This window comes from Megalopta genalis, chromosome 2, assembly GCF_051020955.1.
Source record: "Megalopta genalis isolate 19385.01 chromosome 2, iyMegGena1_principal, whole genome shotgun sequence".
Classification (NCBI taxonomy): Eukaryota; Metazoa; Arthropoda; class Insecta; order Hymenoptera; family Halictidae; genus Megalopta; species Megalopta genalis.
Genome location: NC_135014.1, coordinates 37,462,245 through 37,489,039, shown reverse-complemented (window position 1 = coordinate 37,489,039; position 26,795 = coordinate 37,462,245). Strand labels below are relative to the sequence as shown.

At 43.3% G+C, this 26,795-nt stretch overlaps 1 protein-coding gene and 1 long non-coding RNA gene across 4 annotated transcripts in view; one reads left to right on the top strand and one right to left on the bottom strand.

The window, feature by feature from the left end:
- LOC117225352 (acetylcholinesterase) overlaps nt 1–26,795 on the top strand; it is a 132,754-nt gene that overhangs the window by 4,530 nt on the left and 101,429 nt on the right. The window contains exon 1 of one of the 3 annotated variants that reach the window (XM_033478860.2): nt 3,023–3,138. The exons of the other annotated variants lie outside the window; for them this stretch is intronic. The gene's annotated coding sequence lies outside the window, so the exon portion shown is untranslated. Of the gene's footprint in view, nt 1–3,022; nt 3,139–26,795 lie in introns of those variants that run through there. 3 annotated transcript variants of the gene reach the window in all.
- LOC143258879 (uncharacterized) lies at nt 4,071–4,992 on the bottom strand. The gene is made up of 2 exons (XR_013032809.1): nt 4,659–4,992; nt 4,071–4,586 (listed from the first exon to the last, which is right to left on the bottom strand). It is a non-coding gene; the product is annotated as an uncharacterized LOC143258879 (long non-coding RNA).

The following is a 26,795-nucleotide window of genomic DNA, read 5'->3' as shown; positions in this document are numbered from 1 at the left end:
ACTGTGCAAGCTTTGCGGCGATTGAAGTGCTAGCTACTATCTCGCACCATGGCGAGGAGAATAATTTGTGATCTACGAGACCACAATTACGATTTATTTTAATCTGAATCCAAGTTCTCGAGATCCGAATAGTCAACGGAACGGTTTACTTAGATGTTTTCATAGTCGCGGCACTTCGCAGACGTTGCAAGTTGCTGTTTCATTATTTTGGAGTAGAATGGATTCTCTACGCTAGAGAGACCTGTCCTATTTCTGTTACTAATTATTTTACTGCTTTCGATCAAACTTTTAAAGATCCAAAAATCGTTGACCCAATTCGGGTGTCGAATGAGAAAACCCTTGAATCAGGAACTAAAGAACTGTGCATGCTTTGCGGCGATTGCTACTATCTCGCACCATGGCGAGGAGAATAATTTGTGAAAACATTCGAATGTTCTTGTAGAATTCATGTTAATTGGTATAGTAGAAAAGTGAATGGTACACAAGTTCTTTTTTCTTTTCTTTTCCTTTGGGTTTTTTCTTTTCCATCGACTGCAGGGTCATTAGCGACAGGTTCCGTTTTTAAGATCATTGCTAAATTTGATCGTACAGTTGTGTTTCTCTCAGGTAGTTCAAAGCTTTGATAACATGATCTCGGGTGGTCAGAGATGTTTTTGGCTGGAGTACGTATTTTCGTCTCTGTAGGTTGAATTTTTTACATATCTGGAGCTGTCGATGTCAGTTCGTTACAAACGTTGCACTTTGAAGGTTCCGTTTTGTTTTTTAGTAGATATTCGTGGATTATCCTTGTATGTCCAGTTCTGAGTTTTGAAAGGATTATCTTGTCCCTCCTGGTGAGGTTTCGGGTTGGTACTTCTTGAAAAACAAGTATCTTCGTCCGGTTGGTCGTATTCCATATCTGCTTCCGTTTCTCGTTTTCTATTTTGTGTACCGATTTGAGGAGATCTGTGTATGTGGAATTGGGTACTAAATTGGGTGGGAAGGGTGGTTTTTGCGTTCTTGGCGTTTAGGCCAGCTTTTTCGTTTCCGGTTATGCCCTGGTGAGAGGGGAACCAAGTTAGGACAAGTTCTTGCACGGTTCGTTACGAGTGCATTACCTCGACCGGCGTGTGTTACCGCGTAACGACGCCAAGACTGAATCAATTTCCACAATTTCGATCGCAACGTACGAGTCCTCACAATTTCAGCAACTTTGAAGTAACAAATGTTGGCCGGCTCGGCAGATTTCGCGTCAATATTCGCTGTCTCCGGTGGCGAAATCCATTGTGTGCTACGAACGATCGAGCCACGAAAAGTTCTAGCAACGGTGCAGAGCGTGGTCCTTGGTCTCTTCCGCGTTGAGAGCCGCGGGACGCCAAGAAGGAAGGAAAATAGCAGCAGGTATTTTCCCTGTCGAGCGTTGAAATAAAAAGCGCGGCCGATGCTCGTAGGGTAGGGACGCGTAGGATCGATTTCGAGCGAAGAAGATCGTCCCGCAATAGTCCTATTAGTCCGCGTGAGTTACGGCGACAAAGCTACTGGATCAACGATAAGATCGGCGAACGGATATCGAGGAATATGTGGCACGGATTAACGCCGCGCCGGCTAGGCCTGGCCTGTCCTGGCCTGGCAGCCAGCTCCGCCGATAAATTTCGATAGGCTTAAGTCCGCTGGATGCACCGGAGATCGAGGATCGGATTTTCCTAGCCCGAGGTCGCCCGATAAATCTCGCTGCGTAGACTGAGAGCGGTGAAGGCCGCCACGCCGACACCGGCCGCTTTCGAGCCGAGCTTCGTTCCCTTTCGAACTTGATCGTTTAACCCGAGCAACACCATGCGACGCAGAAACGCGGGACAGGGTTCGCCGAGGAAACGATCGGACGCGACCCCATAACGCTCAGCGATCGGGATCTAGCTAGGAACGCGTCGAGAGATCGCCGATTCTGCAGAATCGAAGCGATTTCAGAGAGACCGGTTTCGCATCATTTCATTTTACGCGGGCGAATCGAATAATTCCCGGGAAGTTAAACATTTACATCGATTGAGTGACGCTAATTTATTTTCGCTGTATTATTTTCTAAATTTGCCGATACGATTCTCAGACTATCCCCTTGACGCATCTGTCCAGTTTCACTTGTTTATGTTTCATAAACTGTTCCTTGAATTATTTCCTTATTTTGCTCGAAATTCATTTTTGATCGCAGTATATTGTACAAACTGAATGCGACTAGGATTTCTAGAACACAATATTTAGTGAATTTCGAGTTTCTAGTTTCGGATTCGCTGATCGAGTAACTTTGTTATTAGCGGAATTTTTCGAGCTGATGTTCGACACTGAATGCGTTAAGGAAATTCATTAATTTCCGACTCATCAATTCTCTTCTTCAATTCTTCATAAACTGTTCCTTGAATTATTTCCTTATTTTGCTCGAAATTCATTTTTTATCGCAATGTATTGTACAAACTGAATACGACTAGGATTTCTAGAACACAATATTTAGTGAATTTCGAGTTTCTAGTTTCGGTTTCGCTGATCGAGTAACTTTGTTATTAGCGGAATTTTTCGAGCCGATGTTCGACACTGAATGCGTTAAGGAAATTCATTAATCCTTAGTTTTGCTGCATTTTGGTAATAAATATTGTAGAAGATACGAATGTTGGCGTGAGAAAAATGGTATTGCTCTGATTTGGTGCGATTTCATCGAGAGACTAGTTTGTCATTCGACTTGTTAACACTCCTTGTACAGGAGTATTAAACACTTTAGAGCAGTGGTGAAATTTTTTGAAGCCAGCTAAATGTTTAACGATGTTTCTGTTCACGCCGTTTCTCGAGATTGCAGGAATTTTACTGTTCGAAGTCACGAAACGTGTCTCAGAGATCGTGCGCGATAAAATTCCATCTTCTTCGTCCACAGATACTGTGGCATCTCTCGTAGATTAGCAACAATATTTTCAATGAGTATAAGCTTTACTGATAAAAGCACGATTATGATTAGTTCAGAAACCGATGCATAGTTGTAGAGTAGTATTCGAGACAGAAAAATGTCGAACAGTTCGATCTTGAAAGTTCTCTGGGATAGTTGACGTAGTATTACAGAGCAAACATACTTGGAACTTAAGTTAACATAATAATCGCAGCTTCGTTGAAATCTTGGCAAATGTAAGTAAACGCTATAAAGTTATACGAGTGGTTTGATTTGAGGGATTCAGGTGGATCACGGTGCGGTGAACAAAATTTCAGATATAGTAACCTCTATACAATACAAATTGTAATCCATCAAATACGTAATTGCGTTGCGCCTTTTCGTTAAGCATTTTCCACTCTATTTTTCTAATGTATGATTCAACATACTTTCCAATTTCACTGGCGTGAAAACTACCCCTTTGCCCAAATCTATCGTTTTCATTTATTTATATTTCCTAAAGCGCGTTCCAAATTATTTTCTACACTTACGGACATGATTTTAAGACCACTCCCTTGTCCCATATACCCAGTTTTACTTTCTCGTATTTTATAAATTATTCGCTGAATTATTTTCTAAATTTACAGACATGATTTTAAGACCACCCCCTTGTCGCATATATCCAGTTTTACTTTCTCGTATTTTATGAACTATTCGTTGAATGATTTCCCAAATTTGTTGACATTATTTTACTGTATAATATATAGGGTGTATAACATCCGGTTCCCGAGATCATTTGAAGTAACTTTTTCCTTAGCGAAAATGCAATCCGCGGCTTCGTTTACGAGTTATTCACGAAAAACAGTGACCAATGAGAGGCGAGATCAGTTGGCGCGAGGCGGCTGAGCCAATGAACGGAATTGGGCTTCGACCGCTCGTTGGCTCGGTCGCGTCGCGCGGGCTGATCTCGCCTCTCATTGGTCACTGTTTTTCGTGAATAACTCGTTAACGATGCCTCGGGGAACATTTTTGTAAAGGAAAAAGTTACTTCAAATAACCTCAGAAATCCCTTACTTCCCGGAAATACCATAATTTTTGGATACCCTGTATATAACTATTTTCTTATTTTACTCGCGCGATTGTTAAGCTATTCACGTATTTTAAGTTTCGCTTCTTTATATTTTCCAAGTTATTCCTCGAATTATTTCGTCATTTTTATTCACGTGATCCCGAGACTATCCTCCGACCACATACATAATATTATTTATTATTATCTATTATGTACATACATAATATATTACAAAACAAATGAGAACTGAAGCAAAACCCGTCGACGAATTATTTGGCCAGGTTCGTCAGCTCACACGCGCGAATGCTGCCGATCCGAAATTTCGTTGGAGCGGCAAAATTCCTCGACAGGGTAGGTGTTAATATTCCACGCACTATCCACGAGGGTATCGGCGGCTGCGAGGGGATGGGGACGACGACGACGACGACGTTGAATCGAGCACACGATGAATCGGAGTGAGCCCGTGGCAAACGGGGTCCTTGAAACGATTCGAATAGCGAATCCATCGATCGCGCTCCGACCCGCGGGAAGCGGCTTTTATCATCGGCTGCGTATCCTACTACGCGCGTATCCTCGAGCGTCCGGCGCGTTGCGTTTCTTGCGATTATTCCGTCCCGCTGAATCCTACTGAGTCACCTTCGAGAGAACACATCGAAAACACCGGATCAAACATTTCTGCCCAATAAAACTGAGCCCTGCTTGTATTACGTCTTAATGAACGGTGACTAAACGTTGCTTTTAAGCGTTGTCATCCGACGAGAGCCCACTCGACAGTCGTTTCCTCATCGTCGAGATCGAAATTTGGAGGATATATCGCGGCTAAGTGGTTCCGGGAATACCGCGGAATTTGTTCCTGTTCACTGTACACGGTTTTAGCCGAAAGCGATTCCCCTCGGGATCGTAAAAAAACGAGACTGTGATCCGCGCACGTCTCACAAATATCCGACTAAATGCGATTGTTAAATTGACGGCCGTGGAAGAGTGCGACGGATAGACGAACGATTAACTCCGTAAATTCTTTCGTTGAAGATGAAAAAGCAACCGCGATAAGGTTAATATAAATCGATAAATGTATCATGTGACTCATTCGGCGAGTTTATTCGAGTGCGCCAATCGAAGATTCCTCGTATTCCGACGACCCTAATCTGGCTCCGAGGAAAACGCTATTGCATATTATTTCGACAACACGGTGATAAATTGATAAGCAGACCGTGGCTTTCGTGTAACACGTTGGAAATCGAGTTAGTCGGACACGGACCAGGGAGAGACCGTTCGAACAATTTCGTGAACAATTGTAGTCGTGATATTGCAGTATCTGTTGCAATCGCGGCGGAGAATTTTTACTTTCCACAAAGACTCGGGAGCTCCTTTTTCTCTCTTTCTCTCTTTGTTAACAACAAATCCGAGAAGGAAAAAATGATGGCCAACCGGTTCGATTTGGCAAAAAAAGAAAAAAACAGCGCATCGCTTTCTCTCGTTTCCCGAATTTCAAAGAAAAATGTATCCCAGCGAAAGGAGACCCGCACGGCATGATCGACCGCGGCTTTTTTCGGAGCGCAGAGCATCCATTTTGAATGTTGTCGCGGAGGATTCGGAGCACGGTAGCGGAAAACGCCGGCCAAACAGTTGATAAATTATCTGTCGAGTGGTCGGCAGCGATAATTCTCCTCGGGCCGAAGTCACCGAGAATGGTATCAAGTTCAATATGTACTCGGCAACTCGATTCGGACACTTAAAGTTTCGACCCGCGGCCCTCGAATAATTGATTCGTTAATTCCGCTTGTATCGCGGGCTACGTCAATTCAATTTACGTAAGCTGCTTTCCTACGATCGCGCGTTATCTGAAAAGACCACCGACTTGCTAACGCCGCCGAGAACTTCATCCGTAGAACGATGTAATAGTCCACCGAGACATCGATTAAAGCTCGACGATAGGTTTACGGAGCACCGAAAGCGACTATTTTATATTACCTTTTGTACGAGCAACGATAACATATTTAGTCGGGCTATTTTTATTTTTAGTCTAGCGATTTTTATTGTAACATTTGTCCCTCGCGACACGTTCATTGAACGTAAACCTAGCGTTAACCTAAATAGACAGAGAGCCGTGCATGGAGAAACGTAAGTCAGTTTATAGAGGACACGAAAAATCGGAGAAATTTTATGAAAGCGAATTTAATGAATTAACTCGAATTCCTTGCATGTTATAAATTTCTAGAACCACTGCAAATAGATTCAGCGGCTCTTGAGCAATACAAAGACAGTCGAGGACAATTATAGTCTTTATTTGATTATTTTCGAAAGATCCTCCGAAGTTACAAGAACATAAAGGCCCACAATTTACGAATAACCTAATCGAATTCTCGCCTCTCTCTCTTGTCGCAAGCACTTCCAATTGAAACGATCCTCTTAAACTCGATTCTACGGACGTTATACTTCAACCCACGAACGGTCGTCAAGCGAAGGTTGAAAGTCCAACAAACGGCGAACTACAAAAATCTGGCTGTACTCGGCTCGAAGGCTCGATATACTTAATGTACGGTGTTCGAGCTTCCCGCAGCTGTTCATTATCGTAAACTAATCGGAAGCAATAGCAATGATAACGTTAGACGCAAGAGACAGAGGAGAAATTGACGGTGATTTTTCGCGCGAGTTAGGTTCGTCGAATCAAGGATCGCGTGAAACTGCTCTGCAATGAATCTCTGCCAGGACAAAGAGAGAGAGAGAGAGAGAGAGAGAGAGAGAGAGAGAGAGACAAGAAGTTCGAAGAAGAGCAAGAGAAGCGAGGCGTCAGCGTAAAGTAAACGTTGGGGCACACACAGGTGGCCTTTGCTTTCGTTTGAACTCACAATCAGTGCCGAACTAAAAATAGGAACCGTGACCTAACTACGCTCGATTCCACAATTATGCACTTCCTCCGGTTGTCCGACTATTTTTCGCTCCCCCGCGGCCGAATCAATGCGCCGCCAATACAACAACGGCGTCGGCTGTTGTCTGTGTGTCGCGACGGCCACCAAGCTTAACGGAAGAAAGAAAGAGAGACAGAGAGAGAGAGAGAGAGAGAGAGAGCGGGAGAGACGGAGAGATTCAACCCCGTGGACGTAGGTATAGCGTCGACTGAAAGTGAGATGAAATTCAGACGGATCGAGGGAAACAGGGTCGACTCGATTTCTCTCTCCCTCTCTCTCTCTCTCTCTCTCTCTCTCTCACTCTCTCTCTCCTAACAGTGATTAGACTGCGAGTCTTTGTGCAGAGAGAAAATTGTTTTTGCACCAATTACATGACACAAGAATCGAATGGAATAGATCTTTCTCCTGCTTCGAGCTAAATTCGACGCTGATTTTTGCAGTAATAAATACTTTGCCGATTGACGTTACATTCGCGAATAATGCCACAATTGCACCGTACCTAAGAAACAATTGCAGCATTTCTCAGAAGTTCTAAATAGAGTGGAAGTTGCATCAGTCGCAAGACGCAAGTGTACCAAGCAGAGAATCTTTCTCTTGCTTTTCTCCTGCACACTCGACATTGACTATCGCTGTAATAGCCGTTTCGCCGATTTACGTTGCATTCGTGCACAATGCCACAATCGCAGTATTTCTCAACCGTTCTGAATAGGTTGCAACGTTTCATATGGGAATGCGATTGAATTATATGTCGCGATTGCGTGATATTTCTCAACCGTTCTACATAGATCACAAAGTTGCATAATGGAATCATTGTTGGCTATTATTCTAACCGTTTCGAAGAAATATTTTTCTAAGACAATCAGCCGGATGAATCGGCTGATTTGTTCGAAGATTTTATTCGAATAACGATTATTCATTATTCGTTATGAATTGTTCTATCCACTTTTTTTCGAGCGACTCTTTAGTCGAATAATTCTTTGCGTCTTTAGCCAAACAATTCTTTAGTCAAACAATCGTTTATTCGAATAATTCCTTATTCGAATAAATTATTCGCGGAATTCTTTATTCGGATAAGCTATTCGAATAAATTATTCGCGGAATTCTTCGTTCGAATAAGCTGTTCGACTAAATTATTCGCGGAATTCTTTATTCGGATAAGCTATTCGACTAAATTATTCGCGGAATTCTTTATTCGAACAAGCTATTCGACTAAATTATTCGCGGAATTCTTTATTCGAACAAGCCATTCGAATAGAGATTGTACAATAATCTGTGCCGAATAAAATTGTATTCGTTGCTCCTTTATCTCTTATCCGTCAGCCGAATGCAATTTGGGCCAACTGTGTTTAGAATAAGTGAACAAAGTGGAAACACCGCGAGCCGCAAAGGGAGGTCTACTTGTTCCTGAGGCAGATTCGGAAAATCGTGTTTTGTATCGTGCCAGGGCCTCGATTTAGCAACGCCGTTCTCTTGGACGTCCCAGTCGTCGCTCCGGGTTCGTTTCTTTCTCGCCGCTGCCGGAGGGATCGGCCCGAGGCGAAAGTAATCTTGTGCTGCCGAGGAATCCGAGCGAAAGCAATTTTACCATTCGCCGCTCTGCATCTCAATGAGCCCGTCGATTTGACGGCATTTTTAAGCGCATCCCAGGCCCGGCTGCACGCCTCACAAGGCGACGAACAACCGGCGCGGCGCGGTGTTAACGCGCGGCTACGGCCGCTCGTGTGCTCGCGCCGCGTCTTTTTAACCCTTGGACACCTGCGACAGGGCCCGCCGGAATCCTAGGCACCGAAATCGACGGTCTATCGCTCAATTTCTGACGATTGTGAGCCTGTTTCGAATCGCCGGCAGCGCGAACGCTGGCCGGTCTTTCTACGAATTGATAACGATCTCTGAAACGAACGTCAGCTTATTCTTTTTCTTTAACTCCAGTGATTTATCTCTGTAAGCCGATTATTGATTTTTTCTTCAATTTAAGCGGATTTTCCGCGACCTTTAGACTGCCTCTGCTTTTTTCTGTTTTTTTGTTTTGTTTAGTTTAAAATAGATTCTCGAACCTACGTTCTTAAACTGCCAATTAATTATTTCCTGTTTCGGTTCGAATCGATTTCTCCTTAACCCATATTGATATTTTGTGCGATTTAAATAGATTTTCTTGGACCGGCGGACCGGCGGCCGCTCTCGTTTTACCACTTTTAGAATTTTCATTTGCACGTTCGGCCGATGGAACATCGATCGGACGTGTGACGAAATAATAACACCGTTTCGTAACTCGCGATCCGAAGCTACGAGGCGGACGATAGATAAGCGATCGATAATACGTAAGAGCGTAAATGGAACGGTTGTCTACGCGGGCCTGCATTTCCAAGATAATTCCGACTTCGAAAGTTAGCCGAACTCGCATGAATCGGCGAAGCGGAAACGGTAACTCGCGAACAGACAGATTAATCCATTCACTATGTAAGGAAGCGTGCCTACATACGCACACGACTGATATAGTAACACAATCGCTTCGCGACAGAGACATAGGATCGGGAAAGAATTGGCCGAGAAGCTTGTCCAAGGTTGTACGACAACACGATTATTATCGGCGAAAATAATATCGCGAAGAATGCTTGACGGATAAAGCATTGTAAGTTCGCAGCGCAGCACGCGTGAGAACAAACGCTGTTCTTTCTCGAGAACGCCCATTGTATCGATTGAATTTTTCATGAAACGTTAATTAATTCCACTCGAATAGGTCGATAAAACCGAGATTCCATACTTCTTTTTTTAATATTGCGCGATCGTTCCATAGCGCTATGTTTGCAAAGATTACTGTACAAAGATTAAGAAAACTTAAAGACGACGCGTTTCCAACTACAGTAAGTTCTCTCTAATTCGCGCTCAGATTGCGCACAGAAATGGACAATTTGGGAAGAACAGATACGATTATTCGAGCCTTGAGATTCATTTTTATATTTCCGATTGTCAACAACTATAAAAATGAGGCGCAAAGTTATTTAATTATAACAATCGCATCTCTTCCCAAATTGTCCAGTTTCGTTTAAAAGCTGATTTTCATTTTTGTGCGCGATTCGAGCGCGAATTAGGGAGAAATTACTGTAACACGTAACTTGCGGCTGCCGCGGACGACTATTGTTTTACATAAAAATCGGCATTTTTCAAAAGATCTATCTCTTTCAAGATACAATAGAGACTCCCGTATCCGAACGTTTATTCTCACAATATCCTGGTATCCAAACGTCTCATTATCTAATCATTGTATTATCGTAACACATTATCACTTAGCAGAGAACTTGAATGGCATCTTTCGATAACAGAACGTTTCGTTATCAGGATATTACAAAAGTAAACCTTCGAATAACTCTCTCAGTCGCAACTCTAGTCGCTACTGTACATCCTTGAATCGTTGGACTCGCACCACCGCGCGACTACATACTACTCCTCGTGACGTCATCCCGCGAAAAAATCCGCAGTTTCATTGTTACCGAGACGCGATCGTTGCAAGCCCGGCGAAGCTGCCACGCCAGAGGGTTAATTACTAGATTTCCTCTGGCACGACAAGAACTCGATATCAAAGAGAGACGCAAAATCGTCCGATCGCGGCGGCCTGGAAGAAACCGCGACATTCTTCGGCGATCCGCCGAATTACGGATTTCGAACTCGATAACGATAACCGCGATTAGGCTCCCGTTATCGGTGCGGCGCGGGCTGCCGAATGGGTAACTCGCGAGGAGGAAGGAGCGTATTTTCGAGGCGGAATGGGAGTCCGATTGTCGAGCGCCCCTGGAGAGAAAAAAAGGTACATCTCGATACCGGTAAGTGTCGAGATCAACGGCCCGATAAAGACGCTGGCCTTTGTTCGCGCGGCCCCGTTATCGCCGCAGCGTATCTGCGCGCGTCTGCAATTCCAAGGCGGCCGAGGCACGCCGCGCGTTCCCTCCGAGCCCCCTCTAGCCCCCATTTCATCCAATGCGTCCTCTTCTCTTCATCCTCCGCATCCTCTCCTCTCTTCGTCGTCGTGGTCGTCGTCGTCGTCCTCGTACCCGCCGAGCGGAATCGACCTTTCCGCTCGTCTTTTGTAGGGACGTTGAAACAAATTGTCCGTCTTTCGCCGACCGAAAAAAGGGATTCCCTTTGTGCCACTCTCTTCTCTCTCTCTCTCTCTCTCTCTCTCCTCCTCTTCTCTTTCTCTCCCTCTGCCAGTTATTGTGCCCGCGGGACACGGAAACGACGGAAGATGGCCAGGAACCAGATAAAAAGCCTGATAAAAAGCGAGCGTTGTTGCGCCTTTCGAGCGCAAAGTGTTCGCCGCGTGACGAGCACGCCGGATGATGTCGAGTGATGTGGATCGACTGGTTATTTCCAGTGGTTGTTTCTGGGCGGTCTTGATAGGAGATATCGTGCTTGGATCCACGTGCGTTTCGTTGGTCCCCGATGGGTTCGGGAATCAATGACGATTGAAACGATTCAGCATGCGTACATGTATAAATACCGAGAAGCGCCAAATGCTTTTCTTACCATCTTCATGATAGGCTCGGATACAACAGTGAAAAAACGGAAGATCCCTTTTACACCTTTTTTCTAACACCAAGTGATAGCAAAATTAAAAGAAAAGTACTTCAGTGATTGTACAGTGAACGATAGTCCCTCTAACATTTACGAGAAACTTCGTGCCAATTAAAACAGTTTTAACACGTTGAATGCCACGTCACCCATATCTGGGTGACGGCTATGTTTCCGCAGTCTTCGTGCAATTAAAGCAGGATTTTGAAGGTAACTTATAGTAATTTTATTTGTAACACAACTGTGACGAGTGTAGACTATATAGGGTAACAATAAAGTATAAAATAAACAAAAGTAAACATTAAAAATATACTTATACTAATAATAGAATAAAATAATAAAATATACTTATATTAACAAGTTATACTTATATTTAAATTTCTTTTTAAAATATAACATTTTATTAGTTACGATGGAATTCGTTAAAACATTCTAAACATAATTGGGCTGATTCTGGACACTCGGGACAATGCGTTCTAGTCTTTTGTAAATTTTTGTTCGCTTCGTGGCGCCGGGAGAAGCTCTAGCGATTCACGCTGGGCGTTCAACGTGTTAAAAAGGTGATACCGTTTTAAAAAGCGCGTGAACATTTTCGCGCCTTACTGTATATACAATACAGGGTGTCGTGTAACTGGCGGTACAACCGGATAGGGGCTGATTCAGCGTCAAAAGATAAGTCGAAAGAAAAGAATAACATTTCTTCATTCAAGGCTCCGTTCTCGAGAAAACTGAGTTGAAAGTCGCGGCAAGTTCGCGTGGCTTGTAGCATCGCGAGAAGTAGAATTGGTATGTCATGACCAGACGCAGTACATATGTAATTCCTATTCGATACTATTATACCTTCAACCTGGTTTCTCTCGAAAACGGAGCCTCGTATGAAATAATTTTGTTCTATATCTTCGACTTATCCTTTGACGTAGAATCATCAAGTTATATCATCAGTTACACGACACCCTGTACATAAGGTAGAACGATCCCAGAAAACCTGGAATTCAGTAATCGGCGCAATAAAGGGAAACTAATTGAGTGAGTCGAGGCTGAGAGGAGGTATCGCGGACAAATGGCGGAATCTGTAATTCAGAAAATTGGCTGCGAGGCAGAGCCTGCGTTAAATGGGAATACGCGCAGTGCCCTAGCGGCTCGGTAATGATTGAGCGCGCGAGAGGAAATTGTCTTCGATTTAGGTATTGATTTAGAGAAATTGGATTCGAGCATGGTGTTCCGTTGCGCGTTGGCCAGGCGAGAATCGACTTTTCACGGAGCCGTTCCCGTGGTCCGTGGAACGTGCCTACGATCGCGTTGCGGGTTGGCATACTCTCTCTCTCTCCCTCTCTCTCTCTCTCTCTTCCTCTCTCTCTCTCATACACACACGCGCGCACACATACAGATACACGCTCTCTTTCGCGGTACTTAGGAGGCGGGGGAAGGGAAAAAAGTAATTTCCGGGGGGCAGTGTCTGACACACGAATCCGGCCGCGAGCGTATAAAGAAAGCGGTCGTCAATAATGAAACGGTGGCAGACGCTGGTGCGGCGACGAGGAGCGAAAGGTCGTGGCACGGTGCAATATTCATAAGCCTTCTAGGCCAGGTCAGAAATTGGACGACGCGGCACGACGGGGAAAAGTAAAGCGGCTACGGAGATCCTCTGGATCGCCTGCTTTCGATTCTGCTTACGATCCGGATTCCGTCGCGTGGATCCTCGATTACGCTCTTCGCGTTATATCACGCGCCGGCACAGTTGAAATCTCGTTTATCTAATCGGGCTCGATTAGCGGGGAACAGTCGTTCGGTTATTACGATGCTAAACTAAATCTTTATCGAATTACACGATACATTGTGTTAAATGCAAGTCACCTTGTTGTTCGATCGAAATGCTTGCACGCGAAAGCTGTTCCAAGATTCTGTTGCACGTTTATCCTGCATTCTCTATTAGCAAAATGTTGAACCGTTAATGCACGATCGAGACCTGTGAAACGGTAATAGAAACGAATTAGTCTGTGACCAACTTGTGTTCCGGTGAGAAACTGAGATTATACAGGGAAATAATAATATAAGGGAAATAATTGTACAGAAATAATAACAGAATTATACAGGGTGTCCTAAAAATGTCTCGCAATACGGAAATGGGAGGTTCCCGAGGTAATTGGAAGCAACTTTTTCCTTTGCGAAAATTGTCTCCGAAGCTTCGTTTGCGAGTTATTAACGAAAAACACTGACCAATGAGAGGCGAGCTCGGCTGGCGCGCGGCGGCCCAGCCAACGAGTGCGCGGAGCCCATTTCCGCTCATTGGCTCGGCCGTCTCGCGCCAAATGATCTCGCCTCTGATTGGTCACTGTTTTTCGTTAATAACTCGTAAACGAAGCCGCGGATTGCATTTTCGCTAAGGAAAAGGTTGCTTCAAATGACCTCAGGAATCCCGTACTTTCGGATCGCGAGACATTTTCGGGACACCCTGTAGAATTCTGACGTCGAGCAGAGGGGATGTCGAATCTTATTCCATTGTTTCTCAATGATCAGTTCGATCGATCGTCGCGCAATGATTATATGTCCGAGGCTTGTCGCTCGTCGCTGCGACGCGCAGTTGTCCTCGCGGATCGCGACGGCGACCCGAAGGTAGCAGAAAGCCGAGGTGCGGGTTCACGTGTCCGCGGCGAAAAGCCGGCCGATTCCCAGGGCAGCGTTAACAGCGTCGAAAAGTAGCCGCACGCTAGAGCTCGATTGAGTCAGGTGCTGCGATTAGTTGCCGGGCACCGGTGACCCCCGCGGCGCCACTGAAAATTAGCAGCAGCCACCACCGCGGCTACCGGTGGTCGCCGAGCCGCGTCGGTTAGGTTAATCTAGCGGAACGGTGCGGCGCGGCGTGGCGCGGCGCGGCGCGGTTAGGCGATCGCAATGCGCGCCGGTGGTTCACAAGAGACCCAGCCGATGCTCCCGTCACGCGATGCGCCACTCGGAATGGTATAAACAGTTTGCGGGCCGTGTCGGCTGACACAAAGCCCTAGAAAATGGTGCTCCGGAGGAGGGGGACGGCGAACAGTACGGAACAGAAGAGAAGAGCGGAGAAGAGGGTGGAAGGGGACGGAGGATCGTGGCTCGGGGAAAGGTGAAACAGGGGAGAGGAGGGGACGCGACGGCAGTAAATTCGCGGGGGATAGGAGAGGATAGATTAACCCGGTTAGATAAGGATCTACGGAGAAACTGCCGGCATAATAAGGCCGCGAGGGCTCGTTGCAGTCGCAGGTGCCCTCTCTCGACAGCGTCGCCCGCTCCCAAACCCGTCCCCGGGCCATTTATCAACTTCCTATTCAATTTTCTTCCTTCCTCCTGTCCTCTCCATTGTCTTCCAATTGCTGGATATCGTAACGATGTTACTTACCTCGAACTCACTTGGATCGCTACCCGGTCCCGACGAAGATATTGCTCGTCGACCGAAGGATCGCCGGAACGGATTAACCCGCCGTTTCTGGGACTCGTTTACCACCGGTCGTCGGACCACTTCGGGCAGCAGTCCTTTCGACTCTAATCGAATTTTCGGAAATGCCAGCTTCGAACTTTTCCAAATTTCGTGGCTCACGTGAACGCCGGTTAGTGCTCGGTATCGACGTCACATATCGGTATACAGTAATTTCTCCCTAATTCGCGCTTAGATTGCGCACAAAAATGGAGAATTTGAAAAGAAAAAAATTATTATTCGAGTCTTGCGGTTCGGTTTTATAGTTACCGATTGTCGACAACTATTAAAACGAGGCGCAAGGCTTGAACAATCGTTTCTCCTCTTTCCAAATTGTCTATTTTTATGCGCAATCTGAACGCTAATTAGAGAGAAATTACTGTGTATCCTCCCTAGTAAATCCTCCCAAATTGTCCCTCAGCGTGAACACAAAAATGAACAATTTAGGAAGAAAAAGTTCGATTATTCGAGCCTTGCGGCTCGTTTTTATAGTCGACCATTGCCAATAACTCTAAAAACGAGCCGCAAGATTTTGTTAATCGTAGCTCCTCTTCCCAAGTTGTCTATTTTTATGCGCAATCTGAGCGCTAATTAGGAAGAAATAACTGTATACGATAAATCCTCCCTAATTGCCCCTCAGCGTGTACACAAAAATGGACAATTTAGGAAGAAAAAGTACGATTATTCGAGCCATGCACCTCGTTTTTATAGTTACCGATTGTCAACAATTATAAAAACGAGCCACGAGGCTCGAATAATCGTATCTCCTCTTTCCAAATTGTCTATTTTTATGCGCAATCTGAACGCGAATTACAGAGAAATTACTGTATGCGATAAATCCTCCCAAATTGTCCCTCAGCGTGAACACAAAAATGAATAATTTAGGGAGAGATGGTACGATTATTCTATTGTTTGTTGACAATAGGGGACTGTAAAAATGAACAGTAAAGCTCGAGTTATCGTATCATCTCTTCCCAAATTGTCCATTTTTGTTAACGAGCTGAAGGAAAATTAGGGTTGAAGGAAAATTAGTTCATTGTCAATAATTCTAAAAACAAGCAGCAAGACTTGGTTAATCGTATCTCCTCTTCCCAAGTTGTCTATTTTTATGCGCAATCTGAGCGCTAATTAGGGAGAAATAACTGTATACGATAAATCCTCCCCAATTGTCCCTCAGCGTGTACACAAAAATGGACAATTTAGGAAGAAAAAGTACGATTATTCGAGCCATGCACTTCATTTTTATAGTTACCGATTGTCAACAATTATAAAAACGAGCCACGAGGCATGAATAATCGTATCTCCTTTTCCCAAATTGTCCATTTTTGTTTAAAAGCTCAGGGTCAATTGGAGAGAATGTACCGTATATCGATATTTTTACCGGTACGAACGTCGCATACCGGTATTAATACCAATTTTCGAAATAGCGGTTTCGTTAGGACATCGTGGAAATAAATACCGCTGTAATACCGAGACCTCTAAATATATCGGCTTTCAGTATCTGATTCGGTTTATAGGAGATGCATCGTCTATCAGGTTTTTCTACGGCTGTGCTAGTCGAACTCGTTACGCTCGTTGTGTCAGCTTTCGGGGCAGATCGTTATCTAATCGGGTCAATCCGGTGGCCGGTTTTCCCGGAGGCCTACCACCGCCTGCTTTTTAATGCGTGGCTTACACGTCACGTGCGAGCTCCTTATGCGAACCGCCTTTCGCAGACATTTTTCGCGTTCCATGGAAACTTCCGCGGCGTTTGTCTTCTCGAATGCCGGAAACCGAAGAGAGAATCGCCCTTTCACTTGTCCAACTCGTTGGATCCACTTTGGGCTTATTTGCGATCGATAGATCGTCGCTCTCGCGACGTATATAAGTTCTGAGATTTGAAATGCGAAGCCTTTTCGGAAGCCTTTCGATTCGCTGATCGATTTGCCAAATTCCAATCCGTCCAGACTACGACATCGATGCGATTAATTGCAAGCTCGGTGCTTAATTCGTTTAGCGATGTATTCGAGAAAGCTAAATTCTCCGAAGACGCGAAGGATGCAAAAGAGCCGCGAGAATAATCAGTACGATCGTCCTTGTCTTTGCTGTTCCGGTTCGATTATGTATATCGCCTCGATTTTGCGGGATTTCACCGGGGTTGTAATTGCTGGAAGATCTTTTCTGTCCATTTAGGCGCACGAGATCCGGTGATCGGGGTAAAAGAATCGGGAACGGCGAAGGAACGGAATGCATCCGGCGCCGCGAACGATTTTTCCTTTGCACCGGAGCTGCATTGCGGCTGCAGCAGTTCCCGACGCATTGCCACCGTGCACTCGCGTCGACGGGCTGCGTCGAACCCGACGGGTTTCGCCCCGAGTGTCCGACCGGACGAGTTCCCCCTGTTTCCGCATACAAATTGGACCCGCGGAATTCCTGCGACTCTATGAATTTATTATCGGCCACCCCTTCTCTCCCCCTCCCCCTCTCACTTCCTCGCGCTCTCTCTCTCTCTTTTTCTCTATCTATCTATTCATCTATCTATCTATCTATCTATTTCTCCCTCCCTCTTCCACCGATCGGATAACTTTGCCGGCATCGGCGCCTGCCCGAAATGCGGCGAGAAAAAAACCAGCTCCGTTTCAGGTTTTAATGGGGGAGAGGTGGGAATCAGCCTTCCGGGAATATCTAATCAAACGGATTTGGATTTCAGTTCGGATACGCAATTAAAACGCCTGCGCGCGTACTCAGCTATTGTTTGATCCTCGTTCATTAATTGATCGCGCGTTTTTTTTTCTTCGATCCGTACGTTCTCCATCGAAAGCTCTCTTTTCTTGGGCGATGGCTAAACGCGTTCGGAACGTCTCCGGCAAAGTTTTTTCGACGAGTCTGGAGAACGTATCGATTTCAAATTTGGCGAGAATCTTCGTCGATTGTTAGCGGATGCGACAATGTTCTTTTTATGCACAAATTTTCGATGTACGGTAAATTCTCCCTAATTTTCCTCCAGCTTGTAATTTTGGAAGAAGAGATACGATTATTCGAGTCTCGCACCTGGTTCTTATAATTGTTGACAATCGGAAACTATAAAAATGGACAGCGAGGCTCGAATTATCGTATCTCCTCTTCCCAAATTCTTCATTTTTGTTAACAAGCTGAAGGAAAATCGAGGAGAGTTTACTGCATCTTGCAAGATCTACCTTCGAGGATTTCTCTTGGTGGTTGAGCAATTTGGCGATCTATGGGAATTTTTGGTTTACTAATTGCTTAATTTATTATTAATTACTAATTGTCACAGCAATCCCAAATTTGTTAGCTGCGTTTGTTAACCCCGTACACTCGAGTAGTGACTCTGAGACATCGCTTAAGATCGTTATGTTATATATTCTGAAATAATTTCTACATTATGAAATTTGTTTAGTTTTAAAGAATTGTTAAAAATATATAACTGTTGCATAGACTCAATTTCACTTGCACAAATTGCACTGATAAGTCATATAAAGTGGAAATACCGTGGGCCATCCAAAATTATTTTGGATTTAGAGTTAAAATGGTGTCGGCTGCAAAAGGCTAATCCTTGGAGGATACAAAATAATTTTTTTATACAGACATCGCACGTCATCCTAGCCTTATACTTTGACGAACAATAGCTAGTACAGGTCCTCTATCCTCTATTCAACGCTTCGCACACTTTTATTATCGCGCCTAACGTTGTAGTAATTCCGAAGACCGACAATCGGACACGAAAGCCGCAAGAAACCGGTAAGAAAATATTTGTTGGACCGTGTCAACGACGAGCGTCGCTCGCGCCGGCCTCGGCGAGCTTTCTGCTTCTCGAAAGCTCTCCGCGCGAGGAAGAAGAAGAGACCGCCGAGCCGCGGCGGTGCTCGGGCTCCTTTGAGCCTGACGATTAACACTCGACTTATCCGAGTCGGGTCGAGTCGAGTCGAGTCGAGTCGCGGTGTTCCAACAGCTTTTCAATCTGTAAGAGCGGCTCGAGCTTTCCGCGAGACCCTTTGACGTTCGCGGGGCAAACTGCGATTGCGAGCCAGCCGAGCCGGATGCTTAATTCGGACGAGGGCTATCGATATTGCCTTCGAACCCGGCGCGATCCTTCGAACTTCCGGCACCAGTCGTCGATTTTTCTTCGCGGAATGGTCCTTCACTCGAGAATTAACGCTGGCTTCGTGGCTTTCTCGAAATCTGAATAAAACTCGGCTCAGAGCCGAACTGAAACCGCCGGAGACCGAATCTTAATTTGTTCAGGCGTCGGCTAACGTATAATTCGAACTTATGCCGTGGACGCATCTTGGGACCAAAGTTTTAGGATGCACTCGATTCAAATTTGAAGCTAAGTTTATCGTTAATTAACGCTCGAGCGGCGATCCTTTTTCACAAAAATATAGCTTAGGATCATTCATCATTTTATCTAGCAATCTTTTCGATATAGTTTTTAATGTGTGCACTTCTCCTACACTCGTGAGATTTTATATACATAGACCTTCATGAAATTGTTGACAATTTTAGCTAATTGTCAAAAACTAGATAGTCAAATAATAGTATATTTATACTTTGGGTCCAGATAGATTTCAGAGCCTTGCCGTCCGGATGTTAACTGGTGCAATGATTTTCACGAAAATAAAAGCTGCTCCTAGAAAAATCGGTGATTGCATTTTATTTTTAGCTAGCTTCACCAGTTAGCTGCTGTAATTTTTTTGAAAAATGTGTAAGTTAGTGTGATTTTAGTCCGTACGTTCGATTTTCTTTATACTTTCTTCATATATTTTCTTCATATTTATTTTCATCATAGTTGCTTCATATTTTCTTCATATTTTCTTTATATTATCTTCATATTTTCTTCATATTTTCTTCGTATTTTCTTCGTATTTTCTTCATATTTCCTTTGTATTTTCTTCATATTTTCTTCATATTTTCTTCATATTTTCTTTATATTATCTTCATATTTTCTTCATATTTTCTTCGTATTTTCTTCGTATTTTCTTCGTATTTTCTTCATATTTTCTTCATATTTTCTTCATATTTTCTTTATATTATCTTCATATTTTCTTCATATTTAATTTCATCATAGTTGCTTCATATTTTTTTCATATTTTCTTTATATTATCTTCGTATTTTCTTTATATTTCCTTCGTATTTTCTTCATATTTCCTTCTTCATATTTTCTTCATATTTAATTTCATCATAGTTGCTTCATATTTTCTTCATATTTTCTTTATATTATCTTCGTATTTTCTTCATATTTCCTTCGTATTTTCTTCATATTTTCTTCGTATTTTCTTCATATTTAAATACATCACCGATATAAAATATATAATTTAATAAAGAATATCAAAGTATACATCCTTCTTATCCAGTTAGCTGTTTTCACGAATATACTCGTCACGAAGAAATGACAATATTTTTTGTTACGACGATCATACTCGTCCAAAGCAGATAACTGATTAAGAAATAATAAAAATAAGGGAAATCAAACTTCTGCTAGAAAGTAAGATAGAAATACAAGCTTAGTCCAAAGATAGAAGCTTGGACCAAAAATAAAAGCTTGAACCAAAAATAAAAGCCTAGACCAAAGATAGAAGCTTAGACCAAAGATGGAAGCTTGCATCATTATGTTTAGACAAAAATCCGATGACAACGCCGTCCACGATAGAGCAGTTGCAAAGCCTGGGAAGCGTCGAGCGTCCGTTCGAAAGATGACAAATCGAACGCAGGTATGGGGACGATTTTCGCGAGGTAAATTATGAGAGGACTATCTTCGATGATTCTCGAGGCCGCGGGTGGGGGATGAAGGATCGTAAAAGTCGGAAGAAGCTAACGACGAGGTGGTCGACTGAGAAAATAGGTCTCGGTGTCTGACTCGGGCTGGCACTCGGTTCCATTGCTGGCTTTCGGCTCGCGTGAACTTTCCGTGTTCTCCGGCTCGAAACTTTCGGCTGCGGCGCGATGCGAAATGACATCCTTAACCCCCGGGTTATACGCACCCCCCACCCCCCTGACCTGTCTCTCGGCATCCTCGTCGTCGTCGTCGTCGTCGCCGCCGCCGTTCATTTCACGCCCAGGAGACCCGAATTTATTGGCACAAAAAATTCATGGCTCAAGATTAAAACTCGGACAGCGGTTTCTCATTCTGTCGCCGCTCCTGCGAATATTTCAGTCCAGCTTAAAAAGCAGCCGATATAGTCTACCATTGTCCGCAGCAATCCGCCGGCCCGGTATGTTCTTATTTATTCAGGGAAAAAACAGTTCACGGAAATTGCATTCCGTTTGTGTATGTTCACGGTAGCACGACGTGTCAGATCTTTGGCACTTCGTGTTTGTCACTTTCAACAATTTTTGCCAGTTGTTTAACGCTGGCTTTACGGAATCCAGAGTTTCGACGGGTTATTCATTTGTTTCGTTTACGATCATCCGGATCGTAAACGTACATTTATAAGTTATTTATTCAATATACAGTAAATTCTCCCTAATTGACGTTCAAATTGTACGCAGAAATGGACAATTCGGAGAGAGGAGATACGATTGTTCGAACCGTGCGGCTTGCTTTTATAGTTTACCGATTGTCAAAAACTATAAAAACGAGCCGCAGGGCTTGAATAATTGTACCTCCTCTACCCAAATTATCCATTTTTGTTTCCAAGCTGAGGATCAATTAGGGAGAATTTACTGTATTTGTTGTTACTAGACTGCGAATTTTATGCATTTCTGACAAAATGCGAAGATCAAATATAAAACGCTGGAAACATTTAAGGAATTTAAAAACTGCTGTCGTATTATTTTCAACTAAATAATATGATTCAAGAATGAAGAAAATGTCTATGCAGTTTCTGTATCTCGCAATTGATGTAGGCAATTTTTATTTTTCATGAGAATTTGCAATCTAGTCATCAATTGCAGCAAATATTACAATAAATACTTAAGTTAAAAATCAAAATAATTACTTGTATAAACTAATAGAAAACAGTTGTTCTCAGTGCTCCGTAAATCCAGTGTTAACACCGTTTCGGTCCTCCGTAAAATTCCCTAGAAATTTTTGTTGCTTAAACAGTGTTTACGAGTTTATCGAGCGTGCAAGAATTTTTTAAACATCTTGACGCATAAATGACAGTGCATATAGATCGTGCTGAATCGATACCAAGTTCACAGATCTTCGCGCAGCAGAAATATGTTCTGTGTCAATTGCAGGAAACCGAATAACTATAGAGAGTGTCCCAAAAATGTCTCGCAATCTGGAAATGAGGAATTCCTGAGATTATTTGAAGAAACTTTCTCCTTAGCGAAAATTCAATCCGCGGCTTTCTTTACGAGTTATTAACGAAAAACAATGACCAATGAGCGGCGAGCTCGGCTAGCGCGCGGAGGCGAGTTCCGCTCGTTGGCTCGTCCGTTTCGCGCCAGCTGATCTCGCTTCTCATTGGTCAATGTTTTTCGTTAATAACTTATGAACGAAGCCGCGGATTGCATTTTCGCTAAGGAAAAAGTTACTTCAAATAACCTCAGGAATCCCCCATTTGCGGATTACGAGACGTTCTTAGGATACCCTGTATAATTATATAGTAATTATATAATAATCCTATACTATATAATTATATAAACCTAATAACTATAACCCAATAAACCTAAAGGAAGACCTTTAATAATTAGAATAACCTGTGAACGACGTGACCGAACTTCTCCGAATCCTTTTATCGTATTAAGTTTCCCGCACTAATTTCGACTAGTGATATTTGGTGGCCGGAGGCGTCGGGAGTAGGTCCGCCGGCGAAACTTCTTTGCCATAGCAGCACTCCAAGGGGTATCTCGAATTTTCGAGGTAATCGATCCCTATCACTCGGTGGCTGGATGAATATTCTGCCGGTCCGTAGTAGCATACAGCCGTAAACAGCTTGCACGTAGACGGGAGGAGAAGATGTCCGCGTTCGAGGGTCTCTTCTCGCCTTCGGCCCGGCCTTAGAATAGGGAGCTTGAGATTAGCGGCCGCGGAGCGTCAATCGATATCTCGCGGAAGTCGGTAAATAACATTGGGTCAAGTATCCGGGGATGCACGAGGGAAGCTTTCCACGCCGCGAGGCCTCGATCGGCCAGAGACGATTCGTCTTTCTCTTCTCTTTGCTCGCGAATCCAAACGCACGTAGAAACCAACAAATCCACGGAAAAGAAATTGTTGTTATAATGAACTTTATGGACTTTCCTTGCGGATTGCAAGTGGTCCATTTCCTCATACCTCAAGTGCAATAAAATAAAGTAAAATAAAATAAAATAAAATAAAATAAAATAGAATGAAATGAAATAGATGAAATAAAACAGAAAAATAAAATAAAATAAAATAATGTAGAATATAATAAAATGCGATAAATTGAACTCAAATAAACTACAATGATTTATACAATGAATTTAAAGTTATACCATTGAAATGGTTGTTACAAGAAAATGTAATCGGTTCGTAGTTGATGATCAAACAATAACATAAGAATAAGACCGAAGTTTCTGTTTGATTTGCACGAAAGTTTCTCGAGAGTGAGAACTACCCTCGAAGATCTTCCTGTGTTTATTCAAATATCAATTCGGTAAGTGAAAGGGTACTGTCGTGTACGCGATGAACATTTTTCTAATCGAATCGTTGATAAAGAGGTGACAACTGCGATCAAAGTTTCTTCCGATTTTCTTGTACGATCTCGTTGATAATTCAAGTCGAAACGCTAATTAACCAGGAATTTTTTATTTCGATTGGAAGTTCCTTTTGGAGGGTTGAAATCAGCCCTTAAAATTTCTCTCGTCTTTGAAGTATACTTTCAGCAACATTTCCAGTAGCAGCATAATTAACTGCGTCGGAGACGGTTCTCCGTTTCCACTGAAACTAATTTTTCGCCATGAAACCGACTTCCGAGAAAGTCTCGCTTTTCGAAATATAATTTCAGCGTTCGCGCAAGATTGAAAGTAAGTTTGTCGTCTGTTCGATCGTTCCGATAGACCGAATTGTTCCCCGTAATTTGTTGAAACGTTTAACACTTTAACTTCGGCGTTACTAATATTATTGTTATTATTATTTACTTAGATTTGAAAATATCTTATTTAACCCGAGAAAGATAACCTACGTCGCAGAGGCGCCTGCGAAGACTGTTGATTTTTGTTAATTTTTCATAGAGGTCTAGTGATTTAAGTTTAAAATTACTTAAAATATAAAAAAATATAATATAAATGCATTTTATTTTTACAATAATGCCAAACCTTTAAAATGACTAGATTAACTTAAATAAATATCCATTGTTAGTATAAAATTGACGCCTTAGAAAAGCATGCGCCTCTGAAGCGTATGGTTATCTTTTACGTACGTTGTCATATGGTTATCTTTCTAGGGTTAATAAAATTATGATTACATTGTCAACATTCTTAGGTTTCGCAGATCCTAATAAAATTAGGAAGATATAATAGATTAATGTGAAATAATTATTTACTTAGATTTGAAAATTATTTCACATTAATCTATTATATCTTCCTAATTATATTCGGATCTGCGAAACGTAAGAATGTTGACAATGTAATCTTAATTTTATTAAATAAGATATTTTCATTTTATTAAATTTTCAGATTACTTGCGCGACAGTCAAAGTGTTAAAGCAGCTTCGATAACGGTATAAAATCGAACACAATATTGTCCGCGGAGAAATGTCTATTAATTTGGACGATTTCAGCGGACCGAGAGCATCTCCGAAAATTCGAGAAAGACAATTTCGACGATTCCGATGTCCTGTCGGTCGCGCAGGGAGATGTGACGCGGTCCTCGGAACGCGTCGCACTCGAATTAGAATCGCAAACGACGAAAGAGCTCGGCCAGGGGCACGGCGGAAGGAGACGCGCCGGATTATTCAATAATTCCGGATGGCTGGGAAAAAGAGAAAAAAGAGCAGATTGGAACTCGATTCGGCGGAAAGGAGGCGCGACAAATATGGAGGAGAGGGTTTCACGCCGTGTTCCTCGAGTTTTCTCGAAAAGCAACGGGGTCACCGGGTTCCCTGGAAGCGATCCCGGAGCTATTCCGGGCGTCGACGCGCTGTATCCGATTCTTTCGAAAATGGAGTCGACGGGTGAACGAGAAAAGCAACCTTCGGCGACACCCTCGGGCGCATCTCTCTCCTCTCTCCACGCGGCGCCGCGGGTTTCACATCCGCGCGCGTCGTCGCTCGGCTTTCTGCCTCCTCCGAGCAAATATTTAGACGCCGTTCAACCCCCGCGGTCCGTCACCAGCCCAGTCGATGCGATGCGTTCAACTCTCCTTGCATCGCGATTCATTTGCCATTCTGTTCTGGAACTGCTCTATCGGTGTTTCGCGCGAGCGTCGATCGTTCGCTGGTTGGGCAAGGTCGCGAGACGTCTCTCTTACGGGTCCTGCACCGACGCGGCCAACAGGCTGTGTCATATTTATACCACTGATTTTATGCGTTTACGGAAAAATGTGGTGGACGCAGCTTAAAATATCAAAAACATTAAAAGTATTTTAAAACGTATTATTTTGCATCTGTTAAAACGATTAAACGAAGAACGAACTTGCTACTTAGTGCATTTCCATTTCGTGCAATCGATGCAGACGATTTTTATTTTGCGTAAAAATCCGCGGTCTGATCGTAGTTCACAATGGCGTTCCCCAACCACGATTTCTTCGAAGTCAAGAGAGAAATAATTCTTCTAAAAATGGCTCGACGAATCTTCATTCGCGAGTCGCGATGAAATTGTTGCCCAGAGAGAGCATCGCGATTTCATCGAATTCGAGTGGACCGAATGAAAGGAACATCCTTCTGAAGCTTCTCTTATCAAATGAACATAATCGGATTTTGCAGAACGGTATCGTCGAGACCAGAGCGTGTTGCTTTCTCGGCAGACGCGTCTAATAAATTGTCGACGCGAAGAATGGATTTGTCTTGGAGGAGGATCCGCGATTACTGCAGCGGTGTTTTCTAGTGAACCAATTAAGCCCGATTCGAGCACGACAGGCAACAAGAGGTAGCAAACAGCGGCGCCAGCGCCGGCAGGAGCTGCAGGGTCTAGAAATCGAGCAGTGAATCGCGGCGGAGCCGGTTCTCCCCGAGCGGTGCGCAATTCCCTCGGGTCGAAATCATTTATTTACGCGCCGCGACAAACTCGAGGCTCGCCGTCACCGCGATGCAAACACTCTCTTCGCCGAGAGGATCTCCCGCTTCGCATAGGATCGTCGTTGCGTACCGTTTCGACGCCGCTGTTTCGACCGGGACGTCGCGCCGATTAAATAGCGATTCCGCGTGTTCTGCGGTGGAACTGCCGCATCCTATGCTCAGACAGAGTACGGTAATTACGTTGTTAGGGAGACAAGTAGGTTAGACGCTGTTTCGTATCGAGAAAGGGCAATTAGAACTGTATCTAGACGAACAAATCGGATACGTTGTTGTTGATTTTTAATATTTGCACGGCGGAGCTTTTTGACAAAATTATAACTATGTTTATTTAAGATTGTTTATAATATTATTCATGAATTTTTGTCAAGATTATGTCAAGGTTCTTCCAGACACGTTACTGTTTCTATGAGTCATCATGAAACATGTGAAATTTTTAAATAATTGTTAGAAAGTAGATAGTCAAATAATTGTCAGAAACTAGATAGTTAAATAATTATCAGAAAGTAGATAGTAAAATAATTGTCAGAAAATAGATAGTCAAATAATTGTCAGAAAGTAGATAGTCAAATAATTGTCAGAAAGTATTATAGATAGTCAAATAATTGTCAGAAAGTGGATAGTAAAATAATTGTCAGAAAGTAGATAGTCAAATAATGATCAGAAAGTAGATAGTAAAATAATTGTCAGAAAATAGATAGTCAAATAATTGTCAGAAAGTAGATAGTCAAATAATTGTCAGAGACTAGACAGTCAAATAATTGTCAGAAAGTATTATAGA